This window comes from Schistocerca gregaria, unplaced genomic scaffold (genome assembly GCF_023897955.1).
Source record: "Schistocerca gregaria isolate iqSchGreg1 unplaced genomic scaffold, iqSchGreg1.2 ptg000251l, whole genome shotgun sequence".
NCBI classification, from domain to species: Eukaryota; Metazoa; Arthropoda; class Insecta; order Orthoptera; family Acrididae; genus Schistocerca; species Schistocerca gregaria.
In genome coordinates, this window is record NW_026061759.1 from 10,879,231 (window position 1) to 10,891,858 (window position 12,628).

A 12,628-nucleotide genomic window follows, 5' to 3' on the forward strand; every position below is an offset into this window, starting at 1 on the left:
GGCTATTACATCAACTTAGAAGCTTCATCTGTGTTCTACTATGGTGCTTCTGGTGTCTTCGCATGCCGCAGCACACGACATAGCTTTGCAGACGATAAATGTAACCGTTTCAGAGAGAAGAGTGGCCAATGTGGCGATCTTGCTTTAAGTCAATTCAGTAACAAATGACGAAAACGGAAGGATTACTAAGGTTTTTACTACATATGAACACTTTTAACATTCTCCCGTGCAACGTGGCCTGCTAGGCCTCCGTTCATGCAAAATCTTAAGGTCCTAGCTTATGTCCAAGGCACCAAAGCCGGCTAAAAGGCAATAATCTATAACTAAAATTTAAATTGTACCACTACTTACTGGCTATTACATCAACTTAGAAGCTTCATCTGTGTTCTACTATATTGCTATTAGTGTCTGTGGATACCGCAGCACGCCACACAGCTTTGCAGACGATAAATGTAACCGTTTAAAAGAGAAGAGCGGCCAATGTGACGATCTGGCTTTAAGTCGATTCAATAACAAATGACGAAAACGGACGGTTTTCTCATGTTTTTACTACATATGAACACTTTTCACATTCTCCCATGCAACGGACCTGGTAGTCCTCCTTTCCTTCAAAATCTTAAGGTCCTAGCTCATGTCCAAGGCGCAAAAGAAGGGTAAAAAGGCAATAATCAATAACTAAAACTTAAATTGTACTACATTTTACTGGCTGTTACATCAACTTAGAAGCTTCATCTCTGTTCTACTATGGTGCTTTTAGTTTCTCCGCACACCGCAGCACGCGACACAGCTTTGCGGTCTATCAATGTAACCGTTGCAGAGAGAAGAGCGGCCAATGTGACGATCTGGCTTGAAGTCGATTCCATAACAAATGAAGAAAACGGAAGTATTTCACAGGTTTTTACCACATATGAACACTTTCCACATTCTCACGTGCAAAGCGAGTCCTAGTCCTCCTTTCTTGCAAAATCTTAAGGTCCTAGCCCATGTCCAAGGCAACAAAGAAGGGTATGAAGTCAATAATCGATTACTAAAACTTGAATTGTACTACTTCTTACTGGCTATTACATCAACTTAGAAGAATCATCTGTGTTCCACTATGATGCTTTTAGTGTCTCCGCATACTGCAGCACGCGACACTGCTTTGCAGACGATAAGTGTAACCGTTTCAGAGAAAAGAGCGGCCAATTTGGCGATCTGGCATTAAGTTGATTCGATAACAATTGACGAAAACCGACGGATTTCTCAGGCTTTTGCAACATATGAACACTTTTCATATTCTCCCGTGAAACGCGTCAGCTAGTCCTCCTTTCATGTAAAATCTTAAGGTCCTAGCTTACGTCCACGGCACCAAAGCCGGCTAAAAAGTCAATAATCGATTACTAAAACTTGAATTGTACTACTTCTTACTGTCTATTACATCAACTTAGAAGCTTCATCTGTGTTCTACTGTGGTGCTTTTAGTGTCTCCGCATACCGCAGCACGCCACACAGCTTTGCAGACGATAAATGCAACCGTTTCAGAGACAAGAGCGGCCAATGTTGCGATCTTGCTTTAAGTCGATTCAGTAACATAAGACGAAAACGGACGGATTACTCAGGTTTTTACAACGTATGAACACTTTTCACATTCTCCCGTGCAACGTGGCTGCTAGTCCTCCTTTCGTGCAAAACCTTAAGGTCCTAGCCCATACCCAAGGCACCAAAGCAGGTTAAAAAGTCAATAATCGATAACTGAAACTTGATTTGTACTACTTCTTACTGTCTATTACATCAACTTAGAAGCTTCATCTGTGTTCTACTATGGTGCTTTTAGTGTCTCCGCATGCCGCAGCACGCGACTTAGCTTTGCAGACGATAAATGTAACCGTTTCAGAGAGAAGAGCGGCCAATGTGACGATCTGCCTTTATGTCGATTCGATAACAAATGAGGATAACGGATGGATTTCACAGATTTTTACTACATGTGAACACTTTTCACATTCTCCGTGCAACGTGGCTGCTAGTCCTCCTTTCATGCAAAATCTTAAGGTCCTAGCACATATCCAAGGCACCAAAGCAGGGTAAAAAGTCAATAATCGATAACTAATACTTGAATTATACTACTTATTACTGGCTATTACATCAACTTAGAAGCTTCATCTGTGTTCTACTATGGTGCTTTTAGTGTCTCCGCATGCCGCAGCACGCGACGTAGCTTTGCAGACGATAAATGTAAGCGTTTCAGAGAGAAGAGCGGCCAATGTGGCGATCTCGCTTTAAGTCGATTCGGTAACAAATGACGAAAACGGAAGGATTACTAAGGTTTTTACTACATATGAACACTTTTAACATTCTCCCGTGCAACGTGATCTGCTAGGCCTCCGTTCATGCAAAATCTTAAGGGCGTACCTCATGTTCAAGGCACCAAAGCCAGCTAAAAATTCAATAATCGATAACTAAAACTTGAATTGTACTAATTCTTACTGTCTATTACATCAACTTAGAAGCTTCATCTGTGTTCTACTATGGTACTTTTGGTGTCTCCGCATGCCGCAGCACGCGACTTAGCTTTGCAGACGATAAATGTAACCGTTTCAGAGAGAAGAGCGTCTAATGTGATGATCTGGCTTTATGTCGATTCCATAACAAATGAAGAAAACGGAAGTATTTCACAGGTTTTTACCACATATGAACACTTTCCACATTGTCACGTGCAAAGCGACTACTAGTCCTCCTTTCATGCAAAATCTTAAGGTCCTAGCTCATGTCCAAGGCACCAAAGCCGGCTAAAAAGTCAATAATCTATAACTAAAATTTAAATTGTACCACTACTAACTGGCTATTACATCAGCTTAGAAGCTTCATCTGTGTTCCACTATGGTGTTTTTAGCGTCTCCGCATACCGCAGCACGCGACATAGCTTTGCAAACGATAAATGTAACCGTCTCAGAGAGAAAAGCGGCCAATGTGACCATCTGGCTTTAAGTCGATTCGATAACAAATGACGAAAACGGACGGATTTCTCAGGTTTTTACTACTTATGAACACTTTTCACATTCTCTAGTGCAACGAGGCTGCTAGTACTCCTTTCATGCAAAATCTTAAGGTCCTAGCTCATGTCCAAGGCGCAAAAGAAGGGTAAGAAGGCAATAATCAATAACTAAAACTTAAAGTGTACTACATTTTACTAGCTGTTACATCAACTTAGAAGCTTCATCTGTGTTCTACTATGGTGCTTTTAGTTTCTCCGCACACTGCAGCACGCGACACAGCTTTGCGGTCTATCAATGTAACCGTTGCAGAGAGAAGAGCGGCCAATGTGACGATCTGGCTTGAAGTCGATTCGATAACAAATGACGAAAACGGACGGATTTCTCAGGTTTTTACTACATACGAACACTTTTCACATTATCCCGTGCAACGCGGCTGCTAGTTCTCCTTTCATGCATAATCTTAAGGTCCAGCTCATGTCCAAGGCGCCAAAGATGGGTAAAAAGTCAATAAGCGATTACCAAGTCTTGAATTGTACTACTACTAACTGGCTATTACATCAACTTAGAAGCTTCATCTGTGTTCTACTATGGTGCTTTTAGTGTCTGTGGATACCGCAGCACGCCACACAGCTTTGCAGACGAGAAATGTAACCGTTTCAGAGAGAAGAGCGGCCAATGTGACGATCTAGCTTTAAGTCGATTCGATAACAAATGACGAAAACGGACGGATTTCTCAGGTTTTTACTACTTATGAAGATTTTTCATATTCTACCGTGCAAAGCGATTGCTAATCCTCCTTTCATGAAAAATCTTAAGGTCCTAGCTCATGTCCAAGGCAACAAAGAGGGGTATGAAGTCAATAATCGATAACTAAAACTTGAATTGTACTACTTCTTACTGGCTATTACATCAACTTAGAAGAATCATCTGTGTTCCACTATGGTGCTTTTAGTGTCTCCGCATACCGCAGCACGCGACACAGCTTAGCAGACGATAAGTGTAACCGTTTCAGAGAGAAGAGCGGCCAATTTGGCGATGTGGCTTTTAGTTGATTCGATAACAAATGACGAAAACCGACGGATTATTCAGGCTTTTGCTACATATGAACACTTTTCATATTCTCCCGTGAAACGCGGCAGCTAGTCCTCCTTTCATGCAAAATCTTAAGGGCCTAGCTTATGTAAACGGCACCAAAGCCGGCTAAAAAGTCAATAATCGATAACTAAATCTTGAATTGTACTACTTCTTACTGTCTATTACATCAACTTAGAAGCTTCATCTGTGTTATACTATGGTGCTTTTAGTGTCTTCGCATGCCGCAGCACGCGACTTAGCTTTGCAGGCGATAAATGTAACCGTTTCAGAGAGAAAAGCGGCCAATGTGACGATCTGGCTTCAAGTCGATTCGATAACAAATGCCGAAAACGAACGGATTTCTCAGGTTTCTACTACTCATGAACACTTTTCATATTCTACCGTGCAAAGCGATTGCTAGTCCTCCTTTCATGCAAACTCTTAAGGTCGAAGCTCATGTCCAAGGCGCCAAAGAAGGGTATGAAGTCAATACTGGATAAATAAACTTGAATTGTACTACTTCTTACTGTGTATTACATCAACTTAGAAGCTTCATTTGTGTTCTACTATGGTGCTTTTTGTGTCTCCGCATACCGCAGCACGCCACACAGCTTTGCAGCCGATAAATGTAACCGTTTCAGAGAGAAGAGCGGCCAATGTGGCGATCTTGCTTTAAGTCGATTCAGTAACATATGACGTAAACGGACGGATTTCTCAGGTTTTTACAACGTATGAACACTTTTCACATTCTCCCGTGCAACGTGGCTGCTAGTCATCCTTTCTTGCAAAACCTTAAGGTCCCAGCACATATCCAAGGCACCAAAGCAGGTTAAAACGTCAATAATCGATAACTGAAACTTGATTTGTACTACTTCTTACTGTCTATTACATCAACTTAGAAGCTTCATATGTGTTCTACTATGGTGCTGTTAGTGTCTCCGCATGCCGCAGCACACGACATAGCTTTGCAGACGATAAATGTAATCGTTTCAGAGAGAAGAGCGGCCAATGTGGCGATTTTGCTTTAAGTCGATTCAGTAACAAATGACGAAAACGGAAGGATTACTTAGGTTTTTACTACATATGAAAACATTTAACATTCTCCCGTGCAACGTGGCCTGCTAGGCCTCCGTTCATGCAAAATCTTAAGGGCCTACCTCATGTTCAAGGCACCAAAGCCAGCTAAAAATTCAATAATCGATAACTAAAACTTGAATTGTACTACTTCTTACTGTCTATTACATCAACTTAGAAGCTTCATCTGTGTTCTAATATGGTGCTTTTGGTGTCTCCGCATGCCGCAGCACGCGACGTAGCTTTGCAGACGATAAATGTGACCGTTTCAGAGAGAAGAGCGGCTTATGTGACGATCTGGCTTTAAGTCGATTCAATAACAAATGAAGAAAACGGAAGGATTTCTCAGGTTTTTACCACATATGAACACTTTCCACATTCTCACGTGCAAAGCGACTCCTAGTCCTCCTTTCATGCAAATTCTTAAGGTCCTAGCTCATGTCCATGGCACCAAAGCCGGCTATAAAGTCAATAATCTATAACTAAAATTTAAATTGTTCCACTACTTACTGGCTATTACATCAACTTAGAAGCTTCATCTGTGTTCTACTATGGTGCTTTTTGTGTCTCCGCATACCGCAGCACGCCACACAGCTTTGCAGCCGATAAATGTAACCGTTTCAGAGAGAAGAGCGGCCAATGTGACGATCTGGCTTTAAGTCGATTCGATAACAAATGACGAAAACGGACGGATTTCTCAGGTTTTTACTACTTATGAACACTTTTCACATTCTCCCGTGCAACGATTCCGCTAGTACTCCTTTCGTGCAAAATCTTAAGGTCCTAGCACATGCCCAAGGCACGAAAGCAGGGTAAATAGTCAATAATCAATAACTAAAACTTGAATTGTACTACTTCTTACTGGTTATTACATCAACTTAGAAGCGTCATCTCTGTTCTACTATGGTTCTTTTAGTGTCTCCGCAAACCGCAGAAAGCGACACAGCTTTGCGGTCTATCAATGTAACCGTTGCAGAGAGAAGAGCGGCCAATGTGACGATCTGGCTTGAAGTCGATTCGATAACAAATGACGAAAACGGACGGATTTCTCAGCTTTTTACTACATATGAACACTTTTCACATTCTCCCGTGCAACGCGGCTGCTAGTTCTCCTTTCATGCAAAATCTTAAGGTCCAGCTCATGTCCAAGGCGCCAAAGATGAGTAAAAAGTCAATAAGCGATTACCAAGTCTTGAATTGTACTACTACTTACTAGATATTACATCAACTTAGAAGCTTCATCTGTGTTCTACTATGGTGCTTTTAGTGTCTCCGCATACCGCAGCACGCCACACAGCTTTGCAGACGATAAATGTAACCGTTTCAGAGAGAAGAGCGGCCAATGTGACGATCTGGCATTAAGTCGATTCGATAAGAAATGACGAAAACGGACGGATTTCTCAGGTTGTTATTACTTATGAACACTTTTCATATTCTACCGTGCAAAGCGATTGCTAGTCCTCCTTTCATGAAAAATCTTAAGGTGTTAGCTCATGTACAAGGCAACAAAGTAGGGTATGAAGTAAATAATCGATAACTAAAACTTGAATTGTACTACTTCTTACTGGCTATTACATCAACTTAGAAGAATCATCTGTGTTCCACTATGGTGCTTTTCGTGCCTCCACATACCGCAGCACGCGACACAGCTTAGCAGACGATAAGTGTAACCGTTTCAGAGAGAAGAGCGGCCAATTTGGCGATCGGGCTTTAAGTTGATTCGATAACAAATGACGAAAACCGACGAATTTCATAGGCTTTTGCTACATATGAAGACTTTTCATATTCTCCCGTGAAACGCGGCAGGTAGTCCTCCTTTCATGCAAAATCTTAAGGTCCTAGCTCATGTCCAAGGCACCAAAGCCGGCTAAAAGTCAATAATCTATAACTAAAATTTAAATTGTACCACTACTTACTGGCTGTTACATCAACTTAGAAGCTTCATCTGTGTTCTACTATGGTGCTTTTTGTGACTCCGCATACTGCAGCACGCCACACAGCTTTGCAGACGATAAATGTAACCGTTTCGGAGAGAAGAGCGGTCAATGTGACGATCTGGCTTTAAGTCGATTCGATAACAAATGACGAAAACGGACGGATTTCTCAGGTTTTTACTACTTATGAACACTTTTCACATTCTCCCGTGCAACGAGGTTGCTAGTACTCCTTTCATGGAAATCTTAAGGTCCTAGCACATGCCCAAGGCACGAAAGCAGGGTAAGAAGTCAATAATCAATAACTAAAACGTGAATTGTACTACTTCTTACTGGTTATTACATCAACTTAGAAGCGTCATCTCTGTTCTACTATGGATCTTTTAGTGTCTCCGCAAACCGCAGCAAGCGACATAGCTTTGCAGACGATAAATGTAACCGTTTCAGAGAGAAGAGCGGCCAATGTGACGATCTGGCTTTAAGTTGATTCGATAACAAATGACGGAAATGGACGGATTTCTCAGGTTTTTACTACATATGAACACTTTTCACATTCTCCCATGCAACGGGGCTCGTAGTCCTCCTTTCCTGCAAAATCTTAAGGTCCTTGCTCATGTCCAAGGCACCAAAGCCATCTAAAAATCAATAATCGATAACTAAAACTTGAATTGCGCAACATCTTACTGGCTATTACATCAACTTAGAAGCTTCATCTGTGTTCTACTATGGTGCTTTTAGTGTCTCGGCATACCGCAGCACGCGACTTAGCTATGCAGACGCTAAATGTAACCGTTTCAGAGAGAAGAGCAGCCAATGTGACGATCTGGCTTTAATACGATTCGATAACAAATGACGAACATGGACGGATTTCTAAGGTTTTTACTACATATGAAACTTTCCACATTCTCCCATGCAACGCGGCTGCTAGTAATCCTTTCATGCAAAATCTTAAGGTCCCAGCTCATGTCCAAGGCGCAAAAGAAGGGTAAAAAGGCAATAATCAATAACTAAAACTTAAATTGTACTACTTTATACTGGCTGTTACATCAACTTAGAAGCTTCATCTCTGTTCTATAATGGTGCTTTTAGTTTCTCCGCATACCGCAGCACGCGACACAGCTTTGCGGTCTATCAATGTAACCGTTGCAGAGAGAAGAGCGGCCAATGTGTCGATCTGGCTTGAAGTCGATTCGATAACAAATGACGAAAACGGACGGATTTCTCAGGTTTTTACTACATATGAACACTTTTCGTATTATCCCGTGAAACGCGGCAGCTAGTCCTGCCTTCATGCAAAATCTTAAAGTCCTAGCTTATGTCCAAGGCGCCAAAGCCGACTACCCAACTACCATACCAAAAAACAGTAAAAGACCTTGGAATAATCTTGGATGAACACCTAAACTGGGAAGAACAAACAGTCACAGCTTGCCGGAAATCGCTCTCCTCCCTACATGCAATTCAAAAATTTAGAAAAATATTTCCAACCCATGTTAAACAAAAATTAGTCCAAACACTAGTCTTGCCTAATCTTTACTACTGCGATGTAGTTCAACATGGCACAAATAGTGAAAATTCTAGATGCCTCGAGCTAGTGATGAATGCTTGTGTCAGATACGTGTGCAATATTCGGTTGTATGATCATATCAGTCCTTCATACTCCCAGCTAGGTTGGATACGCCCACATAAGGCACGCGATCTCCACACGATGTGCTTACTTCATCGATTTCTTAGCCACTGGTGCCCTCAATACTTATCTTCTCACATTAAACATCTATCATCATTCCACAATCGCAATACCAGATCGGATACGTCTATCATCTTGGCTGTACCTTTACATAACACAAAATCTTTCTCCATGTCATTCTCCATCTCAGCCATACGACTATGGAACGCACTCCCCTGTGATCTGCGTCTTATCCAGAACTACTCAACATTCAAGAGGGAACTCAAAACTTACATATTAGGGACGGTATAGCCACCATTGTTGTGCCCCTAACATCTCTTTCTTTCTTCTCTCCATCACAGCTTCGAATTTTACCATTCTTTTTCTCTTCCTCAAACCTATCTACCTCTTTCACCCCATTCTATCGTCTTATGTCTCTACTCGATGAGAATAACTCACAAGCTGCAAGAATATAACGAGAAAATTCCCAACTAACTGACATTCACAAAAGAAATGTATGTTTACTTTCATATACTTAGTCACTATTATTATTATTATTATTATTATTATTATTATTATTATCATTACTATTATCATTATTATTATCATTATTATCGTTGATTGTTATAATTATTTTTATTGTTATAACTATCATTGTACTACTGTTATAATCTCAAATTTTTTTCGTTTGACATCAATACTGCATAATACGTTAAATGTTCTTAATGTTATTTAGTAACTGTAACTCGTTCAATCTGAGTATGCCTGGTTAGGTGTAAGAGAGGGCCTGAAGGCCCTAATCTTGCCACGTAAAATAAATGCATAAATAAATAAATAAATAAATAAAAAAGTCAATAATCGATAACTAAAACTTGAATTGTACTACTTCTTACTGTCTATTACATCAACTTAGAAGCTTCATCTGTGTTCTACTATGGTGCTTTTAGTGTCTCCGCATGCCGCATCACGCGACTTAGCTTTGCAGACGATAAATGTAACCGTTTCAGAAAGAAGAGCGGCCAATGTGACGATCTGGCTTTAAGTCGATTCGATAACAAATGACGAAAACGGACGGATTTCTCAGGTTTTTACTACTTATGAACACTTTTCATATTCTACAGTGCAAAGCGATTGCTAGTCCTTCTTTCATGCAAAATCTTAAGGTATTAGCTCATGCCCAAGGCACCAAAGAAGGGTAAAATGTCAATAATCGATAACTAAAAATTGAATTGTACTGCTTCTTACAGGCTATTACATCAACTTATAAGCTTCTTCTGAGTTCTACTATGGTGCGTTTAGTGTCTCCGCATACCGCAGCACGCTACATAGCTTTGCAGACGATAAATGTAACCGTTTCAGAGAGAAGAGCGGCCAATGTGACGATCTGGCTTTTAAGTCTATTCAATAACAAATGGTCAAAAACGGACGGATTTTTCAGTTTTTTACTACATATGAACCCGTTTCACATTCTCCCGTGCAACGCGACTGCTTGACGTTCTTTCATGCAATTCTTAAAGTCCTACCTCATGTCCAAGGCACCAAAGAAGGTAAAAAGTCAATAATCGATAACTAAATCTTGAATTGTATTGATTCTTACTGGCTAGTACATCAACTTAGAAGCTTCTTCTGGGTTCTGCTACGGTTCTGTTAGTGTCTCCGCATACCGCAGCACGCGACATAGCTTTTCTGACGATAAATGTAACAGTTTCAGAAAGAAGAGCGGCCAATGTGATGATCTGGCTTTAAGTCGATTCAAGAAAAGGGATGAAAACGGACGAATTTCTCAGGTTTGTACTACATATCAACACATTTCACATTCTCCCGTTCAACGCGGCTGCTAGCCCTCTTTTCATGCAAAATCTTAAGGTACTAGGTCATGTCCAAGGCAGCAAAGAATTGTAAAAAGTCAATAATCGATAACTAAAACAGAATTGTACTACTTCTTACTAGCCATTACGTCAACTTAGAAGCTTCTTCTATGTTCTGCTATGGTGCTTTTAGTGTCTTTGCATACCGCAGCACGCTACATAGCTTTGCAGACGATAAATGTAACCGTTTCAGAGAGAAGAGCGGCCAATGTGACGATCTGGCTTTAAGTCTATTCGATAACAAATGGTCAAAAAAAGACGATTTTTCAGGTTTTTACTACATATGAACCCTTTTCACATTCTCCCGTGCAACGCGACTGCTAGACGTCCTTTCATGCAAATCTTATAGTCCTCCCTCAAGTCCAAGGTACCATCGAAGGGTACAAACTCAATAATCGATAACTAAAACTTGAATTGTACTGCTTCCTACTGGCTATTACATCAACTTAGAAGCTTCTTCTGAGTTCTACTATGGTACATTTAGTGTCTTCGCGTACCGCATCACGCGACATACCTTTGCAGACGACAAATGTAACCGTTTCAGAGAGGAGAGCGGCCAATGTGACGAACTGGCTTTAAGTCGATTCGATAGCAAATGACGAAAACGGACGAATTTCTCAGGTTTTTACTTCATATGAACACCTTTCACATTCTCCCATGCAACGCGGCTGCTAGCCCTCCTTTCATGCAAAATCTTAAGGTCCTAGCTCATGCCCAAGGCACCAAAGAAGGGTAAAATGTCAATAATCGATAACTAAAAATTGAATTGTACTGCTTCTTACAGGCTATTACATCAACTTAGAAGCTTCTTCTGTGTTCTACTATGGTGCTTTTAGTGTCTGTGGATACCTCAGCAAGCGACATAGCTTTGCAGACGATAAATAAAACCGTTAAAGAGAGAAGATCGGCCAATGTGACGATCAGGCTTTAAGTCGATTCGATAACAAATGACGAAAACGGACGGATTTCTCTGGTTTTTACTACATATGATGACTTTTCACATTCTCCCGTGCAACGCGGCTGCTAGCCCTCCTTTCATGCAAAATCTTAAGGTCCTAGCTCATGTCCAAGGCATCAAAGAAGGGTAAAACGTCAATAATCGATAACTGAAACTTGATTTGTACTGCTTCTTACTGGCTATTACGTCTACTTAGAAGCTTCATCTGTGTTCTACTATGGTGCTTTTAGTGTCTCCGCATGCCGCAGAACACGACATAGCTTTGCAGACGATAAATGTAACCGTTTCAGAAAGAAGAGCGGGTAATGTGAAGATCTGGCTTTAAGTCGATTCGATAGCAAATGTCGAAAACGGACCAATTTCTCAGGATTTTACTGCATATGAACACCTTTCACATTCTCCCATGCAACGCGGCTGCTAGGTCTCCTTTCATGCGAAATCTTAAGGTCCTAGCTCATGCCCAAGGCACCAAAGTAGGGTAAAAAGTCAATATTCGATAACTACAGTTTGAATTGTAGTGCTGCTTACTAGCTATTACATCAACTTAGAAGCTTCTTCTGAGTTCTACTATGGTGCTTTTAGTGTCTCCGCATACCGCAGCACGCTACATAGTTTTGCAGACGATAAATGTAATCATTTCAGACAGAAGAGCGGCCAATGTGACAATCTGGCTATAAGTCGATTCGATAACAAATGACGAAAATGGACGAATTTCTCAGGTTTTTACTGCATATGAACACCTTTCACATTCTCCCGTGCACCGCGGCTGCTAGCCCTCGTTTCATGCAAAATCATAAGGTCCCAGATCATGCCCAAGGCACCAAAGACGTGTAAAAAGTCAATAATCGATAACTGAAACTTGAATTGTACTGATTCTTACTGGCTATTACATCAACTTAGAAGCTTCTTCTCGGTTCTGCTACGGCTCTTTAGTGTCTCCGCATACCGCAGCACGCGACATAGCTTTGCAGACGATAAATGTAACAGTTTCAGAAAGAAGAGCGGCCAATGTGACGATCTGGCTTTAAGTCGATTCATGAAAAAGTGATGAAAACGGACGAATTTCTCAGGTTTGTACTACATAT